The sequence below is a fragment of the Symphalangus syndactylus genome, chromosome 14 (genome assembly GCF_028878055.3).
Source record: "Symphalangus syndactylus isolate Jambi chromosome 14, NHGRI_mSymSyn1-v2.1_pri, whole genome shotgun sequence".
In the NCBI taxonomy this organism is placed as follows: Eukaryota; Metazoa; Chordata; class Mammalia; order Primates; family Hylobatidae; genus Symphalangus; species Symphalangus syndactylus.
In genome coordinates this window covers 69,099,103-69,123,569 of record NC_072436.2, presented here as the reverse complement: position 1 = coordinate 69,123,569, position 24,467 = coordinate 69,099,103, and the positions used below count along the sequence as shown (strand labels likewise).

The 24,467-nt window shown below is 40.0% G+C and overlaps 1 protein-coding gene across 5 annotated transcripts in view; it reads left to right on the top strand.

The window, feature by feature from the left end:
• The window catches only part of ZNF638 (zinc finger protein 638), a 154,257-nt gene that overhangs the window by 44,966 nt on the left and 84,824 nt on the right, over nt 1-24,467 (top strand). Inside the window, exon 1 of one of the 5 annotated variants that reach the window (XM_055242707.2) lies at nt 11,567-11,687. The exons of 3 other annotated variants lie outside the window; for them this stretch is intronic. The gene's annotated coding sequence lies outside the window, so the exon portion shown is untranslated. Of the gene's footprint in view, nt 1-11,566; nt 11,698-24,467 lie in introns of those variants that run through there. One more of the 5 variants, XM_063617846.1, reaches the window with a different exon arrangement.

Here is a 24,467-nt window from a genome sequence, read left to right as displayed (position 1 = left end):
TTGTGATATCTCCCGTTTTCATTTCTAACTGAGCTTATTTGGATTTTCTCTCTCTCTCTTTTTTTTTTTTTTGGTTAATCATGCTAATGGTCTATCAATTTTGTTTATCTTTTCAAGGAACCAGCTTTTTTGCTTCATTTATCTTTTGTATTTTTTTATTTCAATTACATTTAGTTCTGCTCTGATCTTGGTTATTTCCTTTCTTCTGCTGGGTTTGGGTTTGATTTGTTCTTGTTTCTGTAGTTCCTTGAGATGTGACCTTATATTGTCTGTTGGTGCTCTTTCAGACTTTTTGATGTAGGCATTTAGGTCTATGAACTTTTTTTTAGCACCACTTTTGCTGTATCCCAGAGGTTTTAATAGGTTGTGTCAGTATTGTTGTTCAGTTCAAAGAATTTTTAAATTTCCATCTTTATTTCATTTTTGACCCAGTGATCATTCGGGAGCAGGTTATTTAATTTCCATGTATTTGCATGATTTTGAAGGTTCCTTTTGGAGTTGATTTCCAGTTTTATTCCACTGTGGTCTGAGAGAGTGCTTGATATAATTTCAATTTTCTTGAATTTATTGAGGCCCATTTTGTGGCTTATCATATGATCTCTCTTGGAGAATGTTCCATGTGCTGTTTAATAGAATGTGTATTCTGCCGTTGTTGGGTACAATGTTCTGTAAATATCTGTTAAGTTCATTTGTTCTAGGGTATAGTTTAAATTGTTTCTTTGTTGACTTTATCTTGATGACATGTCTAATGCTGTCAGTGGAGCACTGAAGTCCCCCACTATTATTGTGTTGCTGTCTATCTCATTTCTTAGGTCTATTAGTAATTGTTTTATAAATTTGGGAGCTCCAGTGTTAGGTGCATATGTTTAGGATTATGATATTTTCCTGTTAGACAAGGCCTTTTATCATTATATAATGTTCCTTTTTGTCTTTTTAAACTGCTGTTGCTTTAAAGTTTGTTTTATCTGATATAAGAATAGCTACTCCTGTTTGCTTTTGGTGTGTCTCTTGAAGGCAGCAGATAGCTGGTTGGTAACTTCTTATCCATTCTGCAATTCTGTATTTTTTAAGTGGAGCATTTAGGCCATTTACATGCAATGTTAGTATTGAGATGTGAGGACCATTCTGTTCATTAATTGTTTCATTTGTTGTCTGTAGACCTTGCGTTTTTTTGTTTGTTTTATAGGTTCTGTGAGATTTATGGTTTAAAGAGGTTCTGTTTTGATGTGTTTCCAGGATTTGTTTCAAGATTTAGAGCCCCTTTTAGCAGTTCTTGTAGTGCTGGTTTGGTAGTTGTGAATTCTTTCAGCATTGTGTGAAAAAGACTTTATCTTTACTTATGAAGCTTAGTTTTGCCGGGTACAAAATTCTTGGCTGATAATTTTTTTTTTTTTTTTTTTGAGATGGAGTCTCGCTCTGCCGCTCAGGCTGGAGTGCAATGCTGCGATGTCACCTCCCTGCAACCTCTGCCTCCTGGGTTCAAGCAATTCTCCTGTCTCAGCCTCCTGAGTAGCTTGGATCACAGACATGTGCCACCACGACCAGCTAATTTTTGTATTTTTGGTAGAGATGGGGTTTCACCATGTTGGCCAGGCTGGTCTCAAACTCCTACCCTTGTGATCTGCCCACCTAGGCCTCCCAAAGTGCTGGGATTACAGGTGTGAGCCACCACACCTGGCCTATTGGCTGATAATTGTTTTGTTTGAGGAGGCTGAAGATAGGGCCCCAATCACTTCTAGGTTGTGGGGTTTCTGCTGAGAAATGTGCTGTTAATCTGATAGGTTTTCCTTTATAGGTTACCTGGTGTTTTTGCCTCACAGTTCTTAAGATTCTTTCTTTGTCTTAACTTTATATAACCTGATGACAATGTGCCTGGGTGATGATCTTTTTGCGATGAATTTCCCAGATGTTCTTTGAGTTTCTTGTATTTGGATATCTAGTTCTCTAGCAAGACCAGGGAAGTTTTCCTCAATTATTCCCCCAAATATGTTTTCCAAACCTTTAGGTTTCTCTTCTTTTTCAAGGATGCTGATTATTCTTAGGTTTGGTCATTTAACACAATCTCAGACTTCTTGGAGGCTTTGCTCATATTTTCTTACTCTTCTTTCTTTTTGTTGGATTGGGTCAATTCAAAAACCTTGTCTTCGAGCTCTGAAGTTCTTTCTTCTGCTTGTTTGATTGTGTTGCTGAGACTTTCCAGAGCATTTTGCATTTCTATAAGTGCATCCATTGTTTCCTGAAGTTTTGATTGTTTTTTATTTATGCTTCCTATTTCATTGAATATTTCACCCTTCACTTCTTGTATCATTTTAAAAAATTTCCTTTCATTGGCCTTCGCCTTTCTCTGGTGCCTCTCTGATTAGCTTAATAACTAACCTTCTGAATGCTTTTCAGGTAGGTCATGGATTTCTTCTTGGTTTGGTTCCATTGCTGGTGATCTAGTGTAATTTTTGGGAGGTGTTAAAGAACCTTGTTTTATCCTATTACCAGAGTTGATTTTCTGGTTCCTTCTCATTTGGGTAGGCTCTTGTCAGGGAAGGTCTAGGGCTCAAGGCTGTTGTTCAGATTCTTTTGTCCCATGAGTGTTTCCTTGATGTAGTACTCTCCCCCTTTTCCCAGGGATGTGGCTTCCTGAGAGCTGAGCTGTAGTGATTGTTATCTCTCTTCTGGATCTAGTCACCCAGCAAGTCTTCCAGGCTCCCTGCTGGTTCTGAGGGTTTTCTGCAGAGTCCTGTGATGTGAACTGTCTGTGGTTCTCTCAGCCATGGATATTGGCACCTGCTCTGGTGGAAGTAGCAGGGTTGAAATGGACTCTGTGAGGGTCATTAGCTTTGGTTGATTAGTACACTATTTTTGTGCTGGTTGGCCTCCTGCTGGGAGGTGGTGCTTTCAAGAGAGCATCAGCTGTGGTAGTATGGGGAGGAACAGGTGGTGGGAGGGGCCCTAAAACTCCCAAGAGTATATGCCCTTTGTCTTTAGTTACCAGGGTAGGTAGGGAATGACAATTAGGTGGGGAAAGAGCTAGGTGTGTCTGAGCTCAGACTCTACTTGGGCAAGTCTTGCAGCATGCTGCTGTTGTGGGGATGGGGGTGAGTGAGGTTCCCAGGTCAATGCAGTTATGTTCCTAGGAGGATTATGGCTGCCTCTCCTGTGTCATGCAGGTTGTCAGGGAAGTGGGGGGAAAGGCAGCAGTCACAGGCCTCACCCAGCTCCCACACAACCCAGAGGGCCAGTCTCACTCCCACTGTGCTCCCCACAACAGCACTGAGTCTGTTTCCAGGCAGTGGGCAAGCAGGCCTGAGAACTTGCCCCAGGCTACCTGCCTCCCAGCTGCAGAAGTAAGTAGGGCTTTCCTTCTTCTCCTGCCTGTGGAGTCTGCACACTGGATTCATGTCCTAGCCTGTGTTCTGGCCAGAAGACTTCTTGACTGGTTGAATTTGTTACAAAGTTCAGCAGGAGGTTTCCTTTTCCCTGTGGCCTTTTCCCCGTGCCTCTGGCAGCCCTCCTCAAGGACCCCTGTGAGGCGAGGCAGAAATGACTTGCTGGGGGACCCAGTGAGCCTATAGGGCTTTTCCTGCTGCTTTCTCTACCCCTGTATTTCATTTGGCTCTCTAAATAGACTCAGCTCCATGTAAGGTCAGAATCTTCTCCCGTAATCCAGACCTTCAGGTTCCCCGGTGGGGGTGTGTGTTTGGGGGCAGATGATCTCCCTTTCCCACTTCCACAGTTTGGGCACTCACAGGATTTGGGGGGGTATCTCTTGGGTCCTACAGGAGCAATCCGCTTCCTTCAGAGGGTCTGTGGGTTCTCTTGGCTTTCCTAATGTATTCTTGCAGTCATTCTGGAGCAAAAGTTCATGATGTGAGCCTTCACACGCTGTTCTGTCCATCCAAGTAGGAGCTGCAGTCTCGTCCTACCTCCTGTCCGCCATGATTTTCCATATCTTGAATTGCTTTTGTAGCTAGTGTGTAGACTGTGTACACAGTGCTATCAGGGTAAGAGGTTCATAAGATGATGATCCTGCAGGTAAAGGATTATTATTTTATGCTTGAGGAAACTAATTATTAATATTGCTTAAGTTGGACTCAAGTCAAAATTGTATTGTTTCTAAATCCCAGCTTGTTTTCCACTGATAGATGTATAATGATTTTGAGTCATGGTTTTAATGAATTGACTTCATAGTCTTCATATAACAAGTATATTAGTTATATACTGCTGTATAGTTATGTACTGCTGTATTAAAGATTACCCAAAAACTTAATGGCTTAAAACAACAATATACGTTTTTTATCCTCATCTATGAGTCAGGAATTCAGAGGTAACTTAGCTAGGCAGTTGTTCCTCAATGTCTCTCAAGAAATTGCTTTGAGGACATCTACCTAAGCTATAGTCAACTGAAAGCTTAATTAAGGCTGGAGGTTCTGTCTCCAAAGTGGCTCACTGAAATGGCTGGCACTTTTCTCTCTTTTTTTTTTTTTTTTTTTTTTTTTTTTAAGCGGCAGGGCCTTGCTCTTTCACACAGACTGGAGTGTAGTGGTGTGATCATAGCTCACTGCAGCCTGGAACTCCTGGGTTCAAGTGATCCTCCTTCCTCAGCCTCCCAAGTAGCTGGGACTACAGATAAGCCACCATGCCTGGCTAATTTTTAAATGATTTTTTGTAAAGATGGGGTCTTGCTATGTTGCCTAGACTGGTCTTGAACTCCTGGGCTCAGGCAATCCCTCCACGCAGGCTTACCAAAGTACTGGGATTACAATCATGAGCCACTGCACCTGGCACACCTTATGGCTTCTGTTTAACAGGCTATTTGGATGTTCTCACAACATGGCAGCTGGCTTTCCTGAGGGTAAGTAATCCAGGAGTTAGGAACCGTCAGGCAGAAGCTCTCCTTTTTATGGTATAGCCTTGGAAGTCACATAGCATCACTTCCACCACATTATCTTCGTTAAAAACAATTTACTAAGTCTGACTCACATTCAAGGGAAAGGGAATTAGGCGCCACCTCTTGAAGTGAAGTGTATTAAAGAAATCATGAACATATCTTAAAACTACCTTAACAAGAAGAGACAAACTGATTTCTGTTTGCCATTGCATTATCTTTGATTAAAACTCAGAAAAATAGGCCGGGCGCGGTGGCTCACACCTGTAATCCCAGCACTTTGGGAGGCCGAGGCGGGCGGATCACGAGGTCAGGAGATCGAGACCATCCTGGCTAACACGGTGAAACCCCGTCTCTACTAAAAATACAAAAAATTAGCCGGGCGAGGTGGCGGGCGCCTGTAGTCCCAGCTACGCGGGAGGCTGAGGCAGGAGAATGGCATGAACCCCGGGGGGCGGAGCCTGCAGTGAGCCAAGATTGCGCCACTGCACTCCAGCCTGGGTGAAAGAGCAAGACTCCGTCTCAAAAAAAAAAAAAAAAAACTCAGAAAAATAACGTCTCCATATATTATGTCTGGTTGCACCTTATAGTCTGCAAAATTTAAGGATCAGTTAGAATCAAGTTTTCTTGATATTTTTCTCCTTTTTCAGGACAGGAAATGACTCTGGGATTTCTCACACTTTTCATCATGGCCCTTTATCTATCCCAATTCTTAGATTTAGTTTCTAAATACAAAAAGGCCATAGTTGCCCCCAGATCCTATTTATTAGGAACTTGCACTTGAGCTGAAATGGTGATGAGATTCTCTATGTCATTGAGACAGAGCCCCATTTATGTTAACAAAGTTTGTGATGACTGTTCTGTTTTCTAATCACGCGTTGAGCTGTGACTGTGCTGAGCAGGCAGAAGCTGAGCTCTGGATAGAGCTGCTCAATGCTTGTTGTCTGGCCAATCAGAAAACAGAGTGGGTGAGGGAAGAAAGTGGGGAATTGTGGAAGAAGATGATATGTAGTAGAATAGATTTTTTTTCCTTGTCAAGAATATTGACATTTTTAGATAGGAATAAGGATTTATTGAAATAATCCACATGACTACAAGGCATAAAAGCTTAGATATAGTAGACTCTAAGATAAAAAATATTTTTCTGGCCAGGTGCAGTGGCTCACACCTGTAATCCCAGCACTTTGGGAGGCTGAGGTGGGCGGATCACCTGAGGTCAGGAGTTTGAGACCAACCTGGCCAACATGGCAAAACCCTGTCTCTACTAAAAATACAAAAATTAGCTAGGCATGGTGGCTCATGCCTGTAATCCCAGCCACTTAGGAGGCTGAGGTACGAGAATTGCTTGAACCTGGGAGGTGGAGGTTGCAGTGAGCTGAGATCGTGCCACTATACTCCAGCCTGGGTGACAGAATGAGACTCTGTCTCCAAAAATAAAAAAGAAATTTTCTTAGGAATGCCATAAATTGGTGAGCATTTTTCAGTTTATAGATTTCCAGACTCACATCTTATGGAAAAGCTAATTTAGTACCCTTTCTTCCCACATTTTACATGTAAGAAATCTGAAATCCAGTGAAGTTAGTATCAGTGAAGGAGCTAGAAGGATAACTCTTGGGATCTCTAATCCAGTTTTTTATTCAGTGTTATGCATTGTCTTAAATGGCCTATAAGGCTTTGTGTGGTCTGGTTCCTTGATGGTTCTTCATCCTCATCTCATCCTTCCTCTTCATTCTTCCTCTGAGCTGGCCTTCTTGTTAGTCCTGAAATACATTTTGCCTCAGGGCTTTGGCACTTGATGTTTCTTCTGGTTTGGAAACTCTTCTTCCAGATATCTACATGTCTTTTCCCTGTCTTCCTTTATATCTCTGCTCAGATGTCACCTTATCTGAGATTTCCCTGACTGCTCTATCTAAAGCATTCCCCAGCCCCTGCCTCATCATTTTCCCCCTAACTAGTATTTTTTAAAATTTTACATTACCACATTATATATTTGTTTATTATTTCCTTCGCTAAAATGTAAATTCTATGAAGGCAGGTATTTGATAACGGTTATATCTTCTAGTTCTTAGAACAGTGACAGAGAGTAAATATTCAATGTAATGTAAGTCAAATTTTGTTATTCCTTTGCTCAAAACCTTCCTGTTTCATTCACAGTAAAAAACCAAAGCCTTCAAAATGGCCTATGTTATGGACAGAATTTTGTCCTCCCCAAATTTATGTGTTGAAGCCCTAACTCCCCACATACCTCAGAATGTGGCTGTATTTGGAGATTGGACTTTTAAAGAGGTGATTATGATTAAATGAGGTCATAAGGATGGGGCCCTAATCCAATATGATTAGTGTTATTATAAGAGGAAGATGCATATGCATAGAGAAAAGACCATGTGAGGACACGATGGGAAGGCAGCCAACTGCAAGCCAAGGAGAGAGATGTCAAGGGAAACCAAACTTGTTGATACCGTGACTGTGGACTTGAAGCCTCCAGAATGGAGAGAATTAATTTCTGTTGTCTAAGCCACCCAACTTGTGGTGATTTGTTACGGCAGCCCTAGCACACTAATCCAGCAAGTGTTTCCAGCTCCGTTCCACCTCATCTCCCATGTCCCCTCTTAATTATGCTGTTGTGGCCTCTTTGGCCTTTCTGCTTTCTCAAGTACAGCAAGCTAGCATTCACCTCAGAGCTTTTACATTTTACTTTCACTCTTCCTGGAATACTCTTCCTCCTAGATTCTATATTGCTTATTCACACACTTGTCAGATTTCTGTTCAAATGTTGTCTTCTTAGTGATGCCTTTCTTGACCATCTCATTTCAAATTGCAGCCTCTGTTACGTGTCCTGATTTTGCTTTGTTTTCCTCCATAGCATTTGTCACCATCTGACATAGTATAAATGTACTTGTTAATTGTCTGTCTCCCTGATCAAGGCCGTATGTGCCATGAGGGCAGGAGTGAGTGTTGCCTTTTGGTTTGCTACTCACTCCTTGATGGCTAGAATAGTTCCAGGCACAGAGTGCACCCTCAAGTAATATTTTGTTCTGTGTTCTTTTGTGTGAGCAGGGTAAACAGCTCAGGACTGGCTAGTTTGAATTATTTCCACAGGCTCTAAGCTATGGGAGAGGTCTGTGGTTGCCTGGTACCTGACCCTGGGATGACTAAGGCAGAGGAATATTGCCTCCTGGGGTATACCTGCCAGATAGAGGAGGATGGCTCTGAATTGGTAGTTTGCATATGAAAGTCAAGCTCCTGGCTGAACTTTGCCTTCTCTAAGAATTGGCTAGCCCCAGGAGTGGCAATTTCTCCCCAGCCAGAAAGGTTAATAAGATGTCAAACATCATAATATGCAGAAAATAAAAACATAAACAATACATATTTACTGGCTCAGTTAATGAAATGGCCCTGACTCAGAGGTAAACAAATAGATCATTAAACCAGACTAGAAGGGCCATAAATCCATTTTTATACATGGGAACGAAATAGTTTTTGTTGTTTGCTTTTTAAGGGGAAGATATATTTCAATTATGTGAAAAAGGATGATTTACTTAACAACTGGAACCTTCATGATTGCCTTTATTCATTTGGAAGAAAATGAAGCTAGATCTACCTCATACCATAAAAATTATGTTAGATTGATTAAACATCTAAATATAAAAAATAAAATTGTGAGGTTGTAAACAAAAGTGAACAATTGTGAACTGTGAAGTTTAGATAACTCAGGAGAATTCTGTGCAATTTCTGGGTGTGTATGCTTCAAGGGAGTGGGATGAAAAGAAAACTCAGAAGTCATAAATGAAAAGGTTGATAAATTTGATTTCATGAACATTTAGTTTATAATAGCAAAAGATAGAAACAAAATTTTAGTGAGGAGAAACTAATTGCCACATATTTGACAAATATATATAGTGAGACAATCTACCTCCTGATAAGAGACAATCACTTCACTAGAAATATACACAAAGAATATGAAAAAGAGTTTTTTTAAATGAAGAAATACACATGGCTCCTGCCAAAGCCTGGACACGGGAGCCTGGCTGGGAGTTCACCCTGCTAATAAATTGTGTTGCCAATTTATTAGCAGCAGATAAAACTGTTAAATGGAGACTTAAAAAAAAAAAGAAAGAAATACACCTGGCTAGTAGATATGAAAAGATGCTTGACAGTGACACACACACACACACACACACACACACACCCATCAGAGTCATTCATTCTTTCAAGAAATATTTGCTGATTTTCTACTGTGTACCAAGTATCATTCTCTGTATTGGAAATAAAGCAGTGAAGAAAACAGACAAATATCCCTGACCTCAGGGAGCTTACATTTCTAGTGGAAGAAGATGGAGAAGAAACAAATAAATAAATTATTGGTATATAGGAAGGTGATAAGTGCTGTGCAAATAAATAAAGCCATAGAAGGGGCCCACATAAAGGAAATGAAAGAAATTTCATAAGTGACTTTGCCTAACTCTAGGGAAATGTTTGAAAATCTAGATGAAATGGATGCTTTTCAAGCAAAAGATAAATTACCAAATTCATTGTGGAAAAGAGAGAAATTCTTATCCAACTAAATATCATAAAGTATCAAGAGTAAATTAGAGAAGAACAACTCTCCGAAAAAGCACCAAACAAGATATTTCAAAGGTGAATTATTTCAAACTTTAAAGAACAGATAAATCCAATGATATTTAAAGTATTTCAGGTTTGAGAAAGAAGTGAGTTTGTAGGGAAATGGTTATTTTCTTTTCTTTTTTTTTTTTTTTTTTGAGACAGTCTGATTCTGTTGCCCAGGCTGGAGTGCAGTGGCGCGATCTCGGCTCACTGCAACCTCTGCCTCCTGGGTTCAAGTGATTCTCCTGCCTCAGTCTCCCGAGTAGCTGGGATTACAGGCGTGCACCACCACAGCCAGCTAATTTTTGTATTTTTAGTAGAAATCGGGTTTCACCATGTTGGTCAGGCTGGTCTTGAACTCCTGACCTCGTGATTCAACCGCCTTAGCCTCCCAAAGTGCTGGGATTACAGATGTGAGCCACCTTGCCTGGCCTATTTTCTTACATATTTAGTGGAAGTGACACTTTGTAGAAACTTTTTGGGAAGTTTTCCTACAGCACCTATTAAAATTAAATGTATGTACACACATACACATTTAATCTAGCAGTCCCAGTATGATGATTCTAGCCTTTAGAAATTAAAGCATCATTTGGTAAGTCTTTGTATACAACAATGTTTGTAGTAGCAAAAAGACTGGAAACAACTTCAGTGTTCAACAACAGGTTGAATAATTGCTGAGGCAGCTATACTATGAATATTATACAATTATTTTAAAAAGGATTATGTGGTTTACTTGGAGAAATGTCAGTAATCAGAAAAGCAAATAGCTAATGTGTGAAAAAAGAAAATATTTCCTGTTACATGCAAATAATGTGTTTGTATGAATATAAAGAAATGTATAGAAGGAAACATCAAATGTTAACATGGGTTATTTGGTGTTTAGGGGGAGCTTGTTGGCTTTTTCTTTGTTGTTTTTGGTTTGTTGTTCCTAGCAGGATTTTTGGTTTGAAATGAAAATCCGATAAGATATCTTTTTAAAACGACTTTTCTTTTTAGTCTTTCAAATGCTTGTTTTAATGTGAATAAAAGAAATGCATCTGCTTGAGTGCTAGGTAAAACCGATGTGTGAGACTCAGGGTGGGTGGTGTGATTTGTGTGGTATGCATATGGCAGGGCTTGTAGCTTTACCAGATTTTGTCCAATAACTGGGTTTTCACATTGGTGTAGTATAGTCACCTTGAGAAGATAAAACATTGCATAACACAGTTCTTTAACGTCTGTCATCCCAAGGTTTTTCATAGGTAAAATGAGGATTACAAATATCTACCCCACAGATAGGGTTTTTTATTGTGAAATGACAAAAGGATTTTCAGAGTGTTAACGTTTTAGCTGAATAAGCTTTAGTTGAATTCTAATTTACAGTTTTGAGTAGCTATGACACACATCATTGCCATAGGGATCAAAAGGTGCAAGGTGACAGGATAAAAGCAGGCAAAATCTTGACTATACAAAGCATTATATTAACGTGCTAGGCGCGAATATAACCTGTTATAATATAATGTTATTATTATTTGAGATGGAGTCTCACTTTGTTGCCCAGGCTGGAGTGCAGTGGTGCAATCTCTGCTCACTGCAACCTCCGCCTCCCGGGTTCAAGCAGTTCACCTGCCTCAGCAACCCCTAGTAGTGGCGCGCGCCACCGGCTATTTTTTGTTTTTAGTAACGGGATTTCACCCTGTTGGCCAGGCTGGTCTCGAACTCCTGACCTCAGATGATCCACCCACCTCGGTCTCCCAAAGTGCTGGGATTACAGGCGTGAGCCACCGCGCCTGGCCATATAATGTTATTATTGAAGGCACAAATGATCAGGGAAGACTTCATGAAGGACGTGAGACAATATAGGTCTTAAAAGGATGAGCGGTTTGGAGAGGACAGGCACAGAACCAGCAAAGGAGTTAAGACGGCGCTGGAGTTTTTTTTTGTTTGTTTGTTTGTTTGTTTGTTTTTTTGCCGCAGGCGCCTTGGCCGCCAGCCACCACGCGGGAGCGCCCCCTTCCGGGAGCCAGCTCCGTCCGGCTCTCCTCGGGCTTCGGGCGAGCGCGGTGCCAGCGGTACGCAGGCGCCGGGAGCCTACGAGGGCTCGCAGGGGCTGGAGAGGCGCGCATGCGTGCAGCTCTTTGGAGGCGGTAGCTTTTTCGGCGTCGAGACTGGAGGCTGAGTGCTGAACTGTGTGGGGCGCGAATGGGATCCAGCTGTTAGTCGGGTAGGCATAGGTAGGACCCGCTGCCCTGTGGGGAGTAGGGGGTTGGAAGGCGGAGGCCGGTATCGTGGGGGTCCTGAGCCCTTCCTGTGAGATCCGGGCCGACTATTGTATCTGTGTCGCAGCGACTCCGCACAAAATGGCGGCGGGCAGACGGCGGGGGCGGGAGGAGGTTGGGGGACCCCCGGGATGGGAAGGGAAGGGAAGCTGTGCTGTGCTGCCCTGCTGCGTCGTTTGTTCACTTCGCTACCCGGGAGGTCCCGTCCGGGCACCCGTGTAGGACCCTGCCTCGAGAAGAGTTGCCTGACGCCGTTGCACTGGGCCGAGGATCGTGAAGAGCTCTTTGGCGAGGCCGAGGCGGCCCCTTCCCCAGCAGCGCAGGGCCTGCCGAGGCTGCGCTGGGCCTGACAGCCGAGGAAGCGGTGGTGAGGGAACGCCGAGCAGGGAGGAAGCGTTCCAGTCGGGCCCGAAGAGGCGGTGGAGTTTGAGCTGAGCCCTCTGACCAGCGACATTGTGCAAGAAGCGTGGAGAGAAGAGCGTGTTTGTGTTTGGGGCTGGGGAGGGGGTGTCGGGATGAAGGAGGGAATGCTAGGATCCAGCGGCTTTCGCGGGCTGGTGTTCTGTGCTGCGTAGTGCAGGTATGAAAGCAAAGAAAATGTCACCTCTGTGGGAGACTGAGGACTCATAAATGGTTGTGATACCTCACTATTTCCAAATTTCTCAGAGGAATTGTGAAAACAGAACGTTAGTGAATTGTTTTTGTGTGATTCTTAGCTTGGGCCCCGTTCTCTTAAAGGGAGGGGGAATGTATATATCACAAACTGGAATCCGTGAGAACGTTTGAAATAGATGTTTTGTTATTTGAGGTAATTGCTTATGAGGGATACTTAGTATTACAAAATCATTAATTGAGCTAGACAGTGAAGGCTACCTGAAGCTAATTTTTCTTAATCTTAAAATTTGCCCTTAGGCGAAGTTTGGGGCCAGGACCAGGAATTGTAGTAGTCTAAAGGAGTCCTGATGAAAAACTTGTCACCAGGATCCAGCGATTTATGTTCAAGTACTTTTTCCAACGAGCTTTGGAATTGTGCACAAAAAATTTTCTGCGTTTTTCCCTCATTTGTTGTAAAGGATTATTTTTTCAGGGATGTTGTGCTTGCTGGTTCAGATTTACAAGTAAAAATTGATAACCTGGAGAAAAGGATTGACCAAAAAAACGTGAATTTAAGGAAGTTTTCGCAGAAAAACAAACATGTAAATGACATTCAAATAGCTTTAAATTTTGTTAATGATTAGACATTCGAGACTTAGTGGATTTATGTTGCTGTCTTTTAAAAAAGTTTATTTGACAGCATTTTATATTTTATTTTGTACTCCATATTCTGTAATATGTACTTCTAAATAATTACAGGGCGTCCCAGCGTGTTATACATTAAAATATGCTGGGCCATTCCTTCCATGGGGATTTATTTGTCTTGGAACCAAGAAAGGGTAAATATAACAGTTGGAAGAAATCACAAAATCTTACTCGTTTTTATTAACTAGTTTTCATAATGTGTTTATGGTCACATATTGTATATTGGTTGTATTTGTTTTGTAATCTTTTTTTGCATTTTGTTTTGGAGGGTGTGTACGGCAGGTACTCTAAAAAGGTTTAGGTACTGTAGTTTAAAAAAGTCATCACTTTGTACTTAAAGACTATCTTAGGATTTTTCTTGGGTGCTCTTAAGTAGGTGATCTCTGGAAATTTTGTTTTTATGTAGTGGAAGAAAATGAGACATAGTTTAGCGGAAAGAGAATAGGCTTTGCAATCGGAAGATCTGTATTCACATCTCTCTTTTCCTCAGTACGTGTGAGACTTTGGTAAATTATTTTAGTCTTTCTGAGCTTTTGTTTCCTTATCTCTAAAATGGTGACATTATTACTTCCTGCTTGGGATTTTTGTGAGTGACTGTTAAGTGAGACAGTGTATGGAAAGCTTCTATTCCTTGGCACATACTAGGTGCTTACTGTTAGCTGTTACTTTTATTTCAAAATGTAAGTGCTTAGGCAGCATCATTTGATAGAAAATTATAATCTGTGGGTATTCTCTTCTAATTAAACGGCTTAAAAGGATTTAGAGTAATAGAATTTTGGAGTTGAAAGGCCATCTAATCTAACTTTCATTAAAATATTTTGTGCTTCTATAAACTTTTTACATGCCTCTCTTGTAGAACTTATCAATATATATTGTAAACATTTATATGATTGTTATGTTGGTCTTTGTATGTTTCCCAGTGCCTGGTATGTATTAGATGCTCAGATGTTGAGTGAATGAACTCAGCTGGTAGTCACCAGAGGCTGGACTCTAAATCATGCTCTTTCCACTGTACCTTAATATATACTGATTAAGGTTTGGACTAAATTTGTTCAAATCCTTAATAAAATGCGTTATATACTTAGAAACAATACTTACAGTATTGGTACCCAGTAACACAGCTTGGGCTGTTTTGCAACGAAACAGGCGCTAATGAATGTTGCAATGTAGTGGTTTTAGAGACTCTCCAAATTGAAAGTAATTATGTTTGTGGCTAAAGCTAATAAGCCCTCATGTGTATCCAGCTTATCTACTCTTAATTGCTTTAACTTTGTTTAGTCTTTTGAAATTTGTGATGGAAAATTAAAATGGAAGGAAAATAAGTATATAGAAGATGAGAGGAGAATAATGGAAAGGAAAAAGAGTGAGGAAAAGGTGAGATGTAGAAATAAAACACACAACTATAATAATGTGGGTGAGGGCCGGGCGCGGTGGCTCATGCCTGTAATCCCAGCACTTTGGGAGGCTAGGTGGGCGGATCATGAGGTCAGGAGATCTAGACCATCCTGGCTAACACGGTGAAACCCCATCTCTACTAAAAATAGAAAAAATATTAGCCGGGCGTGGTGGCGGGCGCTTGTAGTCCCAGCGACTCGGGAGGCTGAGGCAGGAGAGTGGCGTGAACCCGGGAGATGGAGGTTGCAGTGAGCCGAGATTGCGCCACTGCACTCCAGCCTGGGCGACAGAGCTAGACTCCGTTCTCAAAAAAAAAAAAAACTCCAGTGAGGGTCAAGAATAACAAGGGTTTTGGTTTGAGAAGAAAGTCCGGGAAACAGGAGAAATAGCTTTAACGTACATATGTTTTCTTGCTTTGTTTTTGAGACAGGATCTCACCCTTTCTTGAAGGCCACCATGGCTCACTGCGGCCTCTACCTCCTGGGTGCAAGCGATGTTCCTGCCTCAGTCTAATGAGTAGTTGGGACAACAGGCACACGTCACCACGCTTGGCTAATCTTTTTAAAAAAACTTTGTAGAGACAAGGTCTTGCTGTATTGCCCAGGCTGGTCTCAAACTCCTGGACTCAAACCATCCTCCCACCTTAGCCTCCTAAATTGCTGGGATTACAGGTGTGAGCCACTGCGCCCAGCCTGTTTTCTTAATGATTACCCTGAGGAACATATATTTTGGATTATTTTTTAATTCTTTTGAACCAAAATATATTTATTGTTCTTTCAAGTTTAAAAAAAAATTTCCTATCTTATTTCCACAGTCTATTAAACTTTTAGCTAATTTGCCTGTTGTCTCTGCTGAGTAAAAGTTGCCAACTTTTCTTTTAAATATTTTTACCAAAAAAAAAAAAAAACCATTTTACTATGGAAAATTTTAAACATATACAAAAGTAGAGAGAATGATACTAATTCATTCATGTGCCTGTCCAGTTTCAGTTATCTAGCTAATGGTCAGTCTTGTTTCATCTCTACTTGCTTATTTTTTAAACAAATCCTTCTATCAGTTCAATATATAGTTCAGAATTTTCTCTAGAGTGTTTAGAAAAAAATGCATATTACACCCAAAACAACAGTAACTATGAGTAATTAATTTTAATATCAGATATTCAGACAGATATCAAATTTCCCCAGTTGTAACTCACTACCTCCCACCCCCATGCATATGTGGTAAAGGTTGTTGGAGTCAGGATCTAACCAATGTTCATAATTCATTTATAATTGGTTACGATTGATAACTCTCAAGTCTATAAACTCCCCACCTACCTTTTCTTACAGTTTACTTGAAGAAAAACTTTGCTTTTTATACATTATTTAGATAATCCTTTGCTTCATCAGCATCTGAATTCATGAATTTTGATGTGACTTTAAAAATGTACTTGATAAGGCCGGGCACGGTGGCTCACGCCTGTAATCCCAGCACTTTGGGAGGCCAAGGCAGGCGGATCACCTGAGGTCGGGAGTTTAAGACCAGCCTGACTAACGTGGAGAAACCCCGTCTCTACTAAAAATACAAAATTAGCTGGGGTGGTGGTGCATGCCTGTAATCCCAGCTACTCGGGAGGCTGAGGTAGGAGAATCGCTTGAAGCCGGGAGGTGGAGGTTGCAGTGAGCCGAGATTTGCGCCATTGCACTCCAACCAGGGTAACAAGAGTGAAATTCCATCTCCAAACAAACAAACAAAACAAGTGCTTGATAAATTGCTAGATCTCAATATAGGAAATACTGAAAAAAAGGTGGATGTAAGCAATTAACTCCTATGTCTAATATAATTTTGAAAAATTACTCAAGTCTTACTAAAAGGAAGAAACACCTATTAAGTAAAGCATTTTGTTTACTGTTTAGCGTTTTTTGAGCACCTGTTGCGTGTCAGGATTTACAGTTTTAATTAATCTTCATAGCAGCATTCCCAGTGGGTACTGTTGTTTCATTTTCACAGGATGAAACAGGCTTGGATTAACCAGCTTGCTCAGGGTAACATTGTTACCAAGCAGCAGGACCAGATTTAAAACACTGAATGTAGGGTCTAAGTTGTTAAAGACTATGCTGCACTACCTCTCTAAAGCTGAATTAATAGTGTTAAATTTTACTTATGGGAGTTAACTAATTTTGCATGAAGTCATTCACTGGCACCCCTCCTAGCAGGGTGGGTATCTTCAGATCAGTGGAAATTTCCCCAAAGATTAGATTATTATGGATTGCATAATAGGCTAACAGTCAATAGTTAGGAAGTGAACATGATGTAGAAAAGAAGGGCCAAATCCAAAAATGTGTTTAAGGCTGATGCTCTTTATTATACTGCAGGTTTTCTGCCTCTTGCCATATTGCTTATAGTTTTTTTTTTTTTTTTTTGACTTTGTATACAGTAAGAAGATCACATAGTCCAATGTTGGACATGAAATATTGTGCCATTAACTATATTTGAATGAATTTAAGTGCTAGGTGGTGGCGGAGTTCCCTGTCTCCTACATACATGGTTTTTTCCTGAAAAGTTTGATGTTAGTTGCATATATTGTGGTCCTTTATCCTTAAATACTTTAGTGTGTATTTCCTAAAAATATTTTCTTTCATAGTCATCATAGTTACCAACTTCAATAAATTTCACATTTATAAAATCCTTTTTTTTTTTTTTTTTTGAGGAAGTGTCTGGCTCTGTCACCCAGGCGGGAGTCCAGTGAGTGATCTCGGCTCAGGCTTACTGCAATTTCTGCCTCCTGGGCTCAAGCGATCCTCCCAAGTGTCTGGGAGTACTGGTTCAGGCGCGCAACACCGTGCCTGGCTACTGTTTATATTTTTTGTAGAGATGGGATTTTGCCATGTTGCCCAGGCTGGTCTCGAACTCCTGAGCTCAAGCATTCCACCCGTCTCGGCCTCCCAAAATAGTAAGATTACATGCGTGAGCCAATGCGCAGCCTATAAAATTATTCAATCTACTGTTTGTATTCTGGTTTTTGTCAGTTGACCCAATAATGTTTTTTATAGCAGTTTTTTTCCTCTTCCAGTACAGGACTAAACTAAGATCAGATGTTGCATTTAGTTGTTATGTCTATTTTTTTTTTTTTTTTTTTGAGACGGAGTCTTGCTGTTTTGCCCAGGCTGGAGCGCAGTGGCGCGATCTCGGCTCACTGCAAGCTCCGCCTCCCAGGTTCACGCCATTCTCCTGCCTCAGCTTCCCAAGTAGCTGGGACTACAGGCGCCCACCACCGCACCCGGCTACTTTTTTGTATTTTTAGTAGAGATGGGGTTTCACCCTGTTAGCCAGGATGTCTCTCCATCTCCTGACCTCGTGATCCACCCGCCTCGGCCTCCCAAAGTGCTGGGATTACAGGCGTGAGCCACCGCGCCCGGCCCGTTGTTATGTCTTTTTAATCTTCCTTAATCTGGAACATTTCCATAGTCTGCCTTTATCTTTTGTGAAGTTGACATTTTTGAAGAATACAATCTGCTTTGCTTTTCTCTTTAATAGAGCACTTCTCATTTTGGATTTATCTGATGTTTCCTCTTGATTAGATGTAGATTATATGTCCCTGGGCAGAAAAATCATGTAACTAATGCTATGTCCCCAGGAAATCAGATCTGGAGATTCACCATTTGCATTTGCCCTTCATGCATGATACTGTGTGTGAGCATATGTTATGGTTAAAGTGCTTGTTTCCCCCCACTCCCCCTGGAATTAATCTGTGGAGAGACATTTTAAGACCATGCAAATATCCTACTCATCAGAATTTACCTCTGTAACACCCACTCATGATTCTTACCTGAAACATTCTTTACTATGATGGTTGCAAAATGATTTTCTACTCCAACTGTTACTCTACATTTACTAGTAGGTACTCAGCACTCTATAAGAGCTTCCCTTCTTCTGCATTGATCAATTTATTGCTATGTATTTATGGACTCCTGTTTTTTCCAGTGTTTGATAATTTATTACTGTTCAGTTCTTTCTTGCTTTCTCCTATTTCCTATTTGTATTTCTTGTCTTCCACAGTGAAAGCCCTAAGTTCCTAGCACCATCAAAACATTTACTTACTTGCTCAAATCTATGATATATCTAAAGTAGTTTCAGAATTGCTTCATCCATACCACTACAAAAAGTAAAATTACTAAAAAGAGTGAAAATTTGTTATTCTCTTTCCCTTAGCTCCATCAAAACTGAGGTACATAAATCGTTTTTTATTTATTTATTTTCCTGGGGGGCTGTAACACTCGGGGTGTGGCCTCCTGTGAGGTACATAAATTGAATAGTGGTTTATAAGTTCTTGGATTAGTTTTCTTTTTCCCCTTCAGTGTATTGTGGTATGCCTTTGAAATATGATTGGATTAGTTTGCTTTCAGTGTTAGATATTTTTCTCCATCCCTTCCTTATTGATTTTTAAAATATACGTAAATTGTTAACATGTTTCCAAAGGTTAAAACTGTATAGTAAGAAGCTCCATGAAATAACATTACCATATCTCTTCAATCCTTTCTATCCATTGCCCCTTATAGATTACCAGCTTCATCGTTTTCTGTATTATCCTTCCTTTGTTTCTTTGTGCTAACCATAAACAGGTATATGTATGTTTTCCTATTTTCCTTTTTTGTTTAACACAAAAGATGGCATACTGTATGCTCATCTGTACTTGTAAAGACTTTAAGGCTTATGGCTTTTAATGCATTTAGTCAGTTTAGGTTTTTGTTTGTTTGTTTTTGTTTGTGTGTGTGTGTGTGTGTTTTTTTTTTTTTTTTTTTTTTTTTGAGACGGAGTTTCACTTTCACCCAGGCTGGAGTACAGTGGCACGATCTCAGCGCACTGCAACCTCCGCCTCCCAGGTGCAAGTAGATTCTCCTGCCTCAGCCTCCTGAGTGGCTGGGATTACAGGCACCTGCCACCACACCCGGCTAATTTTATATTTTTAGTAGAGGCAGGGTTTCACCATGTTGGTCAGGCTGGTCTTGAACTCCTGACCTGGTGATCCGCCCGCCTCAGCCTCCCAAAGTGCCGGGATTACAGGCATGAGCCACCGCGCCCGGCCAGTTTAGGTATATTTAATTGAAGATTTTAGAACCCACTTTAGGTAAATGGAAACATTTTTTGGCCCACGTTACTCCATGAAGAAAAGCAAATAACCAAATGGCAGAGAGGGCAAGGATGAGTTAGGCTTCAGAAACAATTGAGACTGGATATTGAATACCTTCATTATTGTCTTCTTGGTCTTGCTTACCTCTGTTCCAGTGACTTTTTTGTTGTTGTTGTTGTTGTTTTATGGTGCAGTTTCTCGGTAAAGCAGTAAATAGGGCTGTTAACAGCATTTGAATTTTAGAAACATCTACTGCTTTTCTCATTTCTAGTTTAACAAAAAATCCTAGGGAAGATTTCTTTGTTCCAACTTGGATAAGGTGGTTTCTCTTGGGCTAACCTGTTATACTTACTAGGAGTGTTTAGAGCAAGGCCACCAGTGCACATCTGCGGGGGAGCATCATTTACAATAAATACAATGTTGTGCCCTAGAGGCCCGTTTATGTATGCAGTGCACATGCTCCTAAGAAATAAAAAGGTATATCTTACAATAGCCCATTTATCAAAAAATCATTTTCCTGAAATTGATAACAATATTAAATCATTGCTATATGGGATTAATGCCTGGTTCTCATGGAGATCTCTTAACATTGTGCGTTAGCAGTTTTCCATTTTTTTTTCAAATCTGAAATCATGGTGTTTATCAATCCTTGCAGTTAGTAGTGAAATTTGGTGTTGCCCTTCATGATGCCAGATAACGTTTCTAATTTTCTGCTTATTTTTGCTTTCTGTTTCGTTGACTGTTTCTTTGAGGGCACCACATTTTGGCATTTTAACATTAAACATGGTACTCTCTGTCAACACTTGTGGCACCCTCAGAATTGTTACTTGCATACCTTTTGTGAGACAAGAGAGGACAAAGACTAATATTAAAGAAGTTGACTGAGTGGCTTTATCTGCGTGGTAGGAGAGATTAGCAGATTGAGTACCAGGAAGCACAGAATGACATGTTAGTTTTTATAGCTGAATAAACAATCAGCCTCTTGTATTAACTAGCCATTGTAATAACTGCATTCTTAAGTACCAAAGTGAATTTATATATTCTGAGACAAACAGTGCTCTAACAAAACAGTACCAAATAAGGTATATGGGTGTATGTCTAGAAAAATAATGTTAGTGGTAGTTTTCCCTTTGTGGGAAGATTATGGAATACTTTTTATTCTTTCCTGCATGTTATAGGGTGGTTTTTGTTTTTTGGGGGCGGATTATGAAACTGTATTGCTTTTTTATGATTAGAAATAAAGTTATAAAATAAATTTACACTTAATGTATCTGGTATATGGAAAGAACACCAATGGGAGATGTTGTAATCTTGTTACTTCCTAGCTGTGTTTTACTTAATGTGTAAACTGGAATTCCTTTGCTCTTTAGGTCATTGTGAAGCTCAGACGAGATAATATTTAAAGTGCTTTGTAAACTATAAAGTAGTGTAAGTCCAAGTATCGTGTTTGATATAAATCTTTTCCTTATAAGTCTAATGGAGCCATTATCTGATGGATTGATTTTTGATAATGGTTTTGGATAAAGTCTACCCATATCTGTAAAGAAAATTAAGGGCTCCCTTCCTTCTGAAAGACTGCATCAAAATAATAGGCAGTTCTTGATTGTCCATGGTATTGGAGATCTCAGAAATACCTCACAGGATCTAATAGCGCTATCTTTTCAATTCATCAAGCTGTTTCGTCATGGCTTCCTCAAGAACCCAGTTTCTACTATGTGTTTCTGAAAGAATTTTTGTGGTTGACATTATATTGAATATTTCTTGTTTTACAGTGGTATGTTTTAGTTCTTAAAAGGACATAAATGAGAGTTATTAGTTACTTGTTAAAACAGTTCAAAGGTTCAGAATGTTTTGTCACTATTGAGTATCCAGTTTTTGAAAAATAGTAAATTTAGAAAAATAAAATGTCAACTGAAAAGAGCAAATAGCATAGTTCTAATTTTGTACAATGTTTGATATACCCCACCCCCCATCATGCGTGCATGAATGTACACTAAAGTAGATGAAACTATACCAGAGTATGAATTTACTCTGGTTGATGGTTTTATTGGTAAGGATTTTGTTTGCAGGTTGTTACTGTTTTCTGTAACAAGCACACATTACTTACATAACTAGGAATAAAACATTTATTTTAAAGGGTTAATGCTATTTAATTGCAGTTTTTTCCCCAACGAGTTAATAGTTAAGAACCCTGATCTCAACTCTCATTTTTCCAGGTTATTTATTTCATAAGATGACTATCCATAAATCTTCCGATGAACGAGCCTCTTTATGACCAGAGCTCCTGGGGTTAAAGGAGAAAGGTTTTATAATGGCTGTCTTAATTTGTTTGGTGGTTTTCCAGGTATTAATGCCAAATTTGCCTTTGTTTGGTTTCTGTTTCTTATCACATTGTTTTCAGGTTACATCATTATCTTAAAAAGGCAGAGGCTTTATTTTCTTCGTTGTGATATAACCTAATTCTTAGAGGTTTCTTACCAAGATCACTTTGCTTGTTTTGCTTAATTTTACTTTCTAAATTTTACAAATGTTTTCCACCAAAAGGTGGAACAAAACAAAGACAGCAAAATATCAAACTGTTTAGTAATAGTTAAAAAAGTCAAGTGGGAAGGAAGGGTATAGGGTATAATTAAAATGATTTTAGACTTAAATCTGAATTTATTATTTATACATTGCTTGTTAATCAGCTTGTTACTGATTTGGCTTTTGTTAGACCTTGGTGTAATAATGTTAGATTGAGAAGAATGATGTCATCTTACTAACTCATGTTCGTGGTTTTTTACTCTTCCCGTTTTTTTGTTTTGTTAAAAATGTCATACCGGCCGGACATGGTGGCTCATGTCTGAAATCCCAGAACTTTAGGAGGCCGAGGCGGGTGAATCACATGAGGTCAGGAGTTCAAGACCAGCCTGGCCAACGTGGTGAAACCCCGTCTCTACTAAAAATACAAAAAGCCAGGCGTGGTGTCAGACGCCTGTAATCCCAGCAATTCGGGAGGCTGAGGCAGGAGAATCGCTTGAACCCAGAAGGTGGAGGTTTCAGTGAGCTGAGGTTGTGTCACTGCACTACAGCCTGGGTGACAGTGAGACTCTGTCTCAAAAAAAAAAAAAAAGTCATACCTAATATTTAGGACTTTTTTTATTTTGGAAAGCTTCAGAAATGTAAAAAAAGCACAGATAAATTCTTAGGGACTCATTACTCAGCTTCCACAACCAGTATTTTTACGTGTCTTGCTTCATCAAATTCCCTTCATCTACCACCACCACCGCCCCTTGCCCCACTACACATGTTCACTCTTTCCCTCACCCCTGCCCAGATAATTTTAAAGAAAATCTCAGCCACATTATTTTACTCATTAGGCACTTCAGCCTGTAACTTTTGCCTCTTTTTGCCAGTGCATCTGTGAATCTACATAGATAACTGTAGATTTAAAGTTTATAATAGCCAAAGAAAAGGCATTGGGATGATGATGGTGGTGAGAGGAAAAAGAAAAGTACGTATGAGAAGTATTGACAGGAATGCATTGAATTTTATAGTTGGAGATTTTTTTTGTGTATGTGTCTTGGTAATTTTGTAAGGGAATTGGTATAGAGAGAGCAGAGGATTGAAAAAACCAGTAAAAACAGTAGCTGACATATGGCATAAGGGATGATTTCTGTCTTCATAGCTGACTTTTATCAAGTAGTCCTGAGGGTGCGAAGATTCTAATGTTTTAGCTGAAGCTATTTTTTTTGTCTTGAATATTACGCCTTTGTCAGAAATATGTAGTTAATAAGTTAAAATTTACTTTTTATCATTTCCAGTACTACTGTCTTATAGTATTTTATCCAAAGACTTTAGGATACTCCAAATTTTTGAAAATTTGATAAACACGTTTAGTAAGACATTGTTATTTGAAATCTCATTTCTACTAGTTTCCTCAAAACTGTAGAAGATGCAGTCCTGCAAAACTCAGTTCAAGCATTTCTGTCTTCCTTTTCTGATACCTCAGCCTTATAATACTGACAAACCTTACTGAAATTTGTTTTTTTTCTGTTAGATTGTTAGCACTTTGGCTATAGGAACGCAACTGTATTTTATTTGGCTTTGAAACTAGGAAGTAGCCTGGTGACTGTCGTGTTAGGCTCTCAGAAGATACTTAATACATTGAGTGAATAATTCTGAGCTTACTCCTTTCCACTAAAATCAAAAAGGGGAAAAAGAAGGGTCTGTTAGGATGTATCTCCTCACCCCACCCCACAGTGGCATGCAGGATTTAGATGGAAACTTATAAGAAGGAAATTTGTGACCTACTGTCATTCCCTATTAAATGTTCCTGCCTGCCAATAAGTAAAACAGAAACAACAAAAAGCAGTGTTTAGCAAAATTGAGATGTACAGAAGTGATGATCCAGTAGAAAGCATTAGGCATGTGGCAGTGTAGGAAAGCCAGTAGCTAAAAATTAAATGGAATAGAAGAGAGATTAGATTGTCTCCTAACCATGTGAATGAGGCCTTAAAAATGTAGATTCTGACACCCCTAAATAGAATTTCTTAACCTTTTTTGTCATAGACTTTTTAGACAAATGGATGACAGACTTTTATAGTTTGAATTTGAATTTACTGCTTTCTGCTCCCCTCTCCCAACCAAAAAAATCTCACATATTTTCCTGTTGTATCACACCATCTCCTGTTAAAATTAACAGCTTGCCCCCGGGCGCGGTGGCTCACGCCTGTAATCTCAGCACTTTGGGAGGCTGAGGCGGGTGGATCATGAGGTCAGGAGATTGAGACCATCTTGGCTAATATGGTGAAACCCCGTCTCTACTAAAAACAAAATCAGCCGGGTGTGGTGGCACGTGCTTGTAGTCCAGCTACTCAGGAGGGCGAGACAAGAGAATTGCTTGAACCTGGGAGGTGGAGGTTGCAGTGAGCCGAGATCA